The sequence below is a fragment of the Mirounga angustirostris genome, unplaced genomic scaffold, assembly GCF_029215605.1.
Source record: "Mirounga angustirostris isolate CCGP_5_RB_7025 unplaced genomic scaffold, mMirAng1.0.hap1 SCAF_5, whole genome shotgun sequence".
Lineage (NCBI taxonomy): Eukaryota > Metazoa > Chordata > Mammalia > Carnivora > Phocidae > Mirounga > Mirounga angustirostris.
Window position 1 is genome coordinate 158,986,341 of NW_026991713.1, and position 6,374 is coordinate 158,992,714.

General features: G+C 43.3%; 1 long non-coding RNA gene across 1 annotated transcript; it reads left to right on the forward strand.

The window, feature by feature from the left end:
- The first annotated feature begins 574 nt into the window (after positions 1 to 574).
- Positions 575 to 4,969, forward strand: LOC135364361 (uncharacterized). Its single transcript, XR_010411237.1, has 3 exons — positions 575 to 732; positions 2,054 to 2,132; positions 4,657 to 4,969. It is a non-coding gene; the product is annotated as an uncharacterized LOC135364361 (long non-coding RNA).
- The last annotated feature ends 1,405 nt before the right edge of the window (positions 4,970 to 6,374 follow it).

The window sequence follows — 6,374 nt, forward strand, 5'->3', positions numbered from 1 at the left end:
AACTTCTCCAGCAGTTGCTGCTTAAATTTCTTTTTTCTTTTTTTTTAATTTTTTAAAAGATTTTATTATTTGACAGAGGGAGAGAGAACACAATCGAGTGAGCATGAGCACAAGCGGGGGAGCCGTAGAGGGAGAGGGAAAAGCAGACTCCCCTCTGAGCAGGGAGCCCAATGCAGGGCTCCATCCCAGGACCCTGAGATCATGACCTGAGCCAAAGGCTTAACCCACGGAGCTACCCAGGTGTCCCTTAAATTTAGTTTCCAAACAACATTTACATGGTACTTCCGTGCCAGACTCTGTCTTAACAACCTTATAAGGAAGTACTATTTTTTGGTCTTTTTTTTTTATACATAACATAAAATTTACCACCTTAACCATTTTTAAGAGTACAGTTCAATAGTGTTAAGTATAATCACACCGTTATGCAACAGATCTCTAGAACATTTTTGTTCTTTTTTTGTTTTTGCAAAAATGAAACTCTGTACCCATTGAACATCATCTCCTCACTTCCCCTTCCCGTAACCCTTGGTTTCTGTTTCTAGGAAGGTACTGTTTTAACTCTGTTTCACAAGTCAAGAAACCAAGATCAGCTACATAGTTTGTGGGACTCGGGGCAAAATGAAAATGAAAATTATGAGGAATGGTCAAGATGATCACAGCAGAGCACTACATCAAACACAATCACACAGGACTCATGAAACAGGCCCTGGAGGAAACCAGGGGCCAGAGAAGGTAAGTTACTTTCCCAAAGTCACACAGCAAGTTTTGGAGTCTCTAAAATCCTTTACTTATCGTAAACTCCCTGCAGGCAGGGGTTTTGATTTGTTCACCGCAGAGTGGCCAGCAACCAGGATAGTGCCTGGTGCCCCTGGTCATTCATTACATAGTTCATATCTGGGGGAATGAATAAATCGGTCACATTCACCTGAGAGAGAAGGGCTTTGTCCAAGGATCTGTGCTCTGGCTCAAGAGCATTCCCATCCCTCTTCCTCCTTTGTGTTTACCTAGAGCCCTTGAATTTCTAGGAGAAGCAAGTGTGGCGTGTGTCTTTCTATATATAATGTCCCCTGGCATTTTTACGAGTCCTCTCCTCTTCAAAACATTCCTGGTTTCGAGTCCCACCTTTACCCATGGAGTGGAATTAGAAGTCACTGGATAGGGGCGCCTGGGTGGATCAGTCTGCTAAGTGTCTGCCTTAGGTTCAGGTTGTGATCCTGAGATCCTGGGATCGAGCCCTGAGGGTGCTGGGATCAAGCCCCAAGAGTCCTGGGATGGAGTCCCACATCGGGGCTTCTACTCTCTCCTCCCTGCTCATGCTTTCTCTCTCTATCTCTGTCGCTATCTCTGTCTCTCTCTCAAATAAATAAATAAAATCTTAAAAAAAAAAAAAAAAGAAGGGGCGCCTGGGTGGCTCAGTCCTTAAGCGTCTGCCTTTGGCTCAGTTCATGATCCCAGGGTCCTGGGATGGAGCCCTACATCGGGCTCCCTGCTCTGCAGGAAGCCTGCTTCTCCTTCTTCTACTCCCCCTGCTTGTGTTCCCTCTCTCGCTGTGTCTCTCTCTGTCAAATAAATAAATAAAAGCTTAAAAAAAAAAAAAGAAGTCACTGGATAAAGAGAGGTCACTGGTAGCATGTTCTGGCCTCAGGTCCCCAAAAGTCTGATGGCCAAGTCCCCTCCCTGATCTCAACACAAGAAAACTAGAACCAAATTGTAAAAGTATAAGCTAAACACGAGTTTTATTTACAGTTACAGCATTCAGTGCTGCAAAAGAGTTTAGGGAACTAGCCTGTATGTTTTGTTGCTCTGAAAGGGATTTCATTTTTTTCTGTCTGACCGTGAGAGTCTTTGCTGGCGGTGAAAAGAAAGTAGAGATGAAACCTCAGGGACATATCAATGGATTAATCATACTCCTGATCTCACAACCTCTTATTGTTCTGTACATGATTCCCTTTTAGTTTAAGTATTCTTTATTTGTCCATTTTCAGTACGCTAATGACTACATGTGAACCCACCCAAGAACTAGGTCACTGCTGATAACTCCTATCTCCTCTAGGCTCCTCACCTGTCTCATCCTTCCATCTCAGAGGTAACCAGGGTCCTGAATGTTGTGTCTCCCGATTGCCAGTTTTCAGGTGCGTTAACATTTGTATGCCTCGCTAAATGATGCATTGTTCGCTTTGAGTTGTTTTTGAAATTCATAGGAGGGGTATGTCAGCTTCTGAGACTTGCTTTCCTGACTCCAGAACAGCTAAAAAGATCGCATTGCCATGTCGTTACACCTACTGTTATATTATTTATTTTCACTATCGCATGATACTCCACCGTCTGGATAGACCATCATGTATTCACTCATTCCCCTCTCAAGGGCATTCGGGTTGTTTCAGCTTTTGCTCCTGAGAAGAGAGCTCCCGTGAAATTCTCATGCAAGTACATGAGTTAAATTTTGCCTTGGGTATATATAACCAGGAGTGCAATGACTGATTCATAGGGTATAGGAATGCTCAAATTTGCAAGAGGATGCCAGATCGTTTTCCAAAATTACTGTTGCAAACCCCCCAGTGATCATAGGGATCCCATTGATCCCCATCTCCTATATATGGTATTGTCAAAATTTTTGATTTTGCCAGTTGAATGACTATTGGATGAATGAATGACTCAATAATGGGGAAACTAGATTGTTCACAAAAAATCAGTTCATATGATCAATCAGTGACCTTTAGCTTTAAACAAATTAAATGTGCTTTAAAATGTTGCCAAGGGGTGCCTGGGTGGCTCAGTCGGTTAAGCTGCTGACTCTTGATTTCAGTTCAGGTCATGATCTCAAGGTCCTGGGATCAAGCCCCCAAGTGGGGCTCCCTGCTCAGTGGGGAGTCTGTTTCAGGATTCTCTCTCTCCCTCTATCCCTCCCCCTGTTTGTTCATGCCCCTCTCTCAGATAAAAAAATAAATCTTAAAAAAAATAAAAATAGAGGCACCTGGGTGGCTCAGTCGTTAAGTGTCTGCCTTCGGCTCAGTCATGCAGATGGAGCCCCGCCATCCCGCTCCCTGCTCAGCGGGAAGCCTGCTTCTCCCTCTCCCACTCCCCCTGCTTGTGTTCCCTATCTCCCTGTGTCTCTCTCTGTCAAATAAATAAATAAAATCTTTTAAAATAAATAAATAAATAAAAATAAAATGTTGCCAAGAAGAGAAAATGAAACATTTCAAGTAAAATGACGCAAAAATCTTATAAAAACTAAAATCATTCAATCTGTTATAAATTGCCATAAAATATAAATAATTAAAAAACAAAAGATAGAAACTCCTTTTATAAGACACTTGTATAATTTGCATCAAACCATAAATACATATTTTATGCTTTTTTTCCTTTAACAATATATTTCACAATTTAAAAGGGGATAAAATGGTCTTCGCTTTATATTATATCCTATACACAAACAAATTCAAATAGATTACAGATTTTAATTTAAAATCATGATGCCCATACATAAGCTGGAGGGAAACTTAAGCAAATAAAAATCTAAGGTGGGTGCTGAGTGGCTAGGAACTACTTTTTACAACATACAAATAAAGGTAAAAACCATGAGGAAAAAAGATTGATGGACTTTATTACATAAAAATGCAAAACTTTTTGTAGGTTTCAGTGTTAAATAAAGAAAATATAAAGGCAATCAACCATCTGGGGGAGATACATCAGTGATATAAAGGATCTATCTATCTTTTGTGAATTTGGGCTGAGAACGCGGAGGCCAGACTCAGAATCTGGAGACGTGCCTGCTGTTAGGGCACTTGGTGGGATTAGATTATAAGAGTATATAGCAGCCTGGTAAATCTCATGTTAACCTCCAGAGCCTGGATAGTAACACAGGGCACTAGTAACCAGTGCCCTGTAGGGGACTGGCAGACTTTCTTGGGTCTCCCAATTCTGTTCTCTGAAACTGAAATGTCTGCATACTAAAATAAGGTAGGGGATCTACTAGATGTATGTGTTTGGTGGGGATGTGAGGGTACAATGAGTTTGAGAGTGACAAAGTTTAAAATTCTAGGAGGTGGGAGCTCCAGAGTTGCTACATACAAAAAGTTTGGAAAGGTAGATACAGTACAAAAGGCTTTTCCAGGGCTTACACGAATATCGGGGTGGGGGTGAGGGGAGAAATGGCAGGGAGAGCAGCTCCATATTACCAACGGAAGTTTACAAAATTGAGATTTGTTAAGGAATTTCACGAAATGAACCAAATGTAACATTGTGTCAATTAGGAAAGCAACTGAATTAAATCCCATCACAAGCACATTTTATGCGGGTTGTGGGTGAATTTTGACCTGTTCAATGTGATATGGAGTGAGGCCTCCAAAAGCATTGTAAAGGGCTCTTGGCTGAGGAGAACCATTGGACCAAATCATAACACTGACTGTATTCTTTCCAAGGAGACATACTCATCTCCGGCAGGATTCTAATCCACTCTATCCTGAAGATGTGGCCTCCTTTGAGTCCCATCAGGTTGATTAAATTAGCACTGAATTAAGTGTGAAGGGATAGGCCAAAAACCAGTGAAAGAATATAGATTTACCACTTTAGAGGTGTGAATACCAATACAATACCTCATTTTCCTGTCCACCTTTTCTTTCGTTAGATGTAATTTTCCCCCTTTGGTTCATACAGGTTTTTCAAGAAAAGCAGCCGTTCTGAAGCGGACCCAAGAGTGAGAAAATTTTGGTCAGTTACCAAAGATAAAGGTGGGAGATATTTGTTATATGTGAAAAGCACTGATGCTAATGATGTGGTTGAGTTAAATCGTATTTGTGTCTCTAGGGCTGCCCTTGATTTGCCAAAATCTTACTGCCATGGTATTTCTATAGATCACACAAAAATGTATTTATTCAACACATTTATTGAGTGCTTACTATGCCCAGGCTGGGGTTCTAAGAGCTGGGTATATGGCATGACTAAAAGAGAAAAATCCCTGTTCTCAGCTGTGGGGGGAAACAAAAATTAAAAAAGTAAATATATACCATGTCAAATAGTAACAAATGCTTGGAAGAAAATAAAAAAGAGGAAGAGATAGAATGATGGCCATCCTGTTTGGATAAAGTCGCCCTAGGAAGACGTTCCTGACAAGATGATGATCTATTTAAACCACCTTCTGCAAGGATTGGGTATATGTATTTAGGAAGCCCCTGGCAAACTGCCCCATCATGGCTGTGTGATCTTGTTGTCAGTGACTAACTTCTCTGAGCCCAAGCCAGTAAAAATCCAGAGAGGATGAGGAAAATGCACTGTAAATTACAGTGATTATTACACTTTATGAATGCAATTTTGTATAGTATGAATTTCATGGATGTTATAATAACTTCCCCATGCCCCAAGGAAAAAATAAGCTCCAATCCACTGGGGGGCGGGGGGGTCTTGGCACAGTTCCCTTCGTTTACAATTAGGAATGGGATTTCGGACCCCGCTACAAAGCAGGCATTCCCCTGATTCTGCGAATTCAGAAAGTTCTCGATTGCTAGCTTCCGTTGCCTCATCTATAAATCCGAGATAATGGTCGTGCTGACCACTTAGGGTTTTGTTTTTTGTGGGGTTTTTTGATGTTAAAAAGACATTTATTGAGCTACATGTGAGACACATTGAACCATATGCCAGGCATAGTCCTAAACAATGGAAAAATATTCATTCATTTAATCCATAACAACCCCGTAGACCGAGTACAATTTTAAACTGCACTTTACAGCCAAGGAAACTGAGGCACGGAGGAGTTAAATCTTGACCCCCGCAGCTAGGGTTCCAACCACGACCACTGGGCTCCAGAGACTGGCAGTGCTACAAAGGGCTCAGCCCCGTGCCTAGCACATAGTGAGGACTCAATAAATCTTTATAGCGGTGGTTTTGTCAGTTCTCGCCAGGGGGCTGCTCCAGAACTTCCACTTAGGAAGAGCTGGAGGTAGCCGGTTTGTTGGAAGAGGAGGCTAGGGGGAGCTTGCATAGCAACCATAGTTCACTGCATAGCAACTATAATGTTTACTTGAACTGCGGGAGTTGGTGGGGATTGCGGAGAAGGGGAGTTAGCCGGCCACCCCTAGGCACCCCACTTTGCCGCGGAGACTAACAAGCACCGCAGCAGCTGAAATCCGAGCTCCCCCCCACCCCTCTCCGGAGCCGCCGGGTGAGCCGGCCTTCTGTGCAGCGCCCCCTCCCTCTTGAGACAGATGGTTCCTTCCGTTCTCCGGGCTGGTTCAGGTTCCGCGCTCCGAGTCACAAAGCGCGGGGTCACGTGGGCGGGCCGGTGCGCTTTGTGACGCCGCGGGCCCCGCCTCCCGGCCCGCCTATCCGCGCACGCCAGGCCCGCCTATCCGCGCACGCCAGCCCCGCCTCGCGCGCGC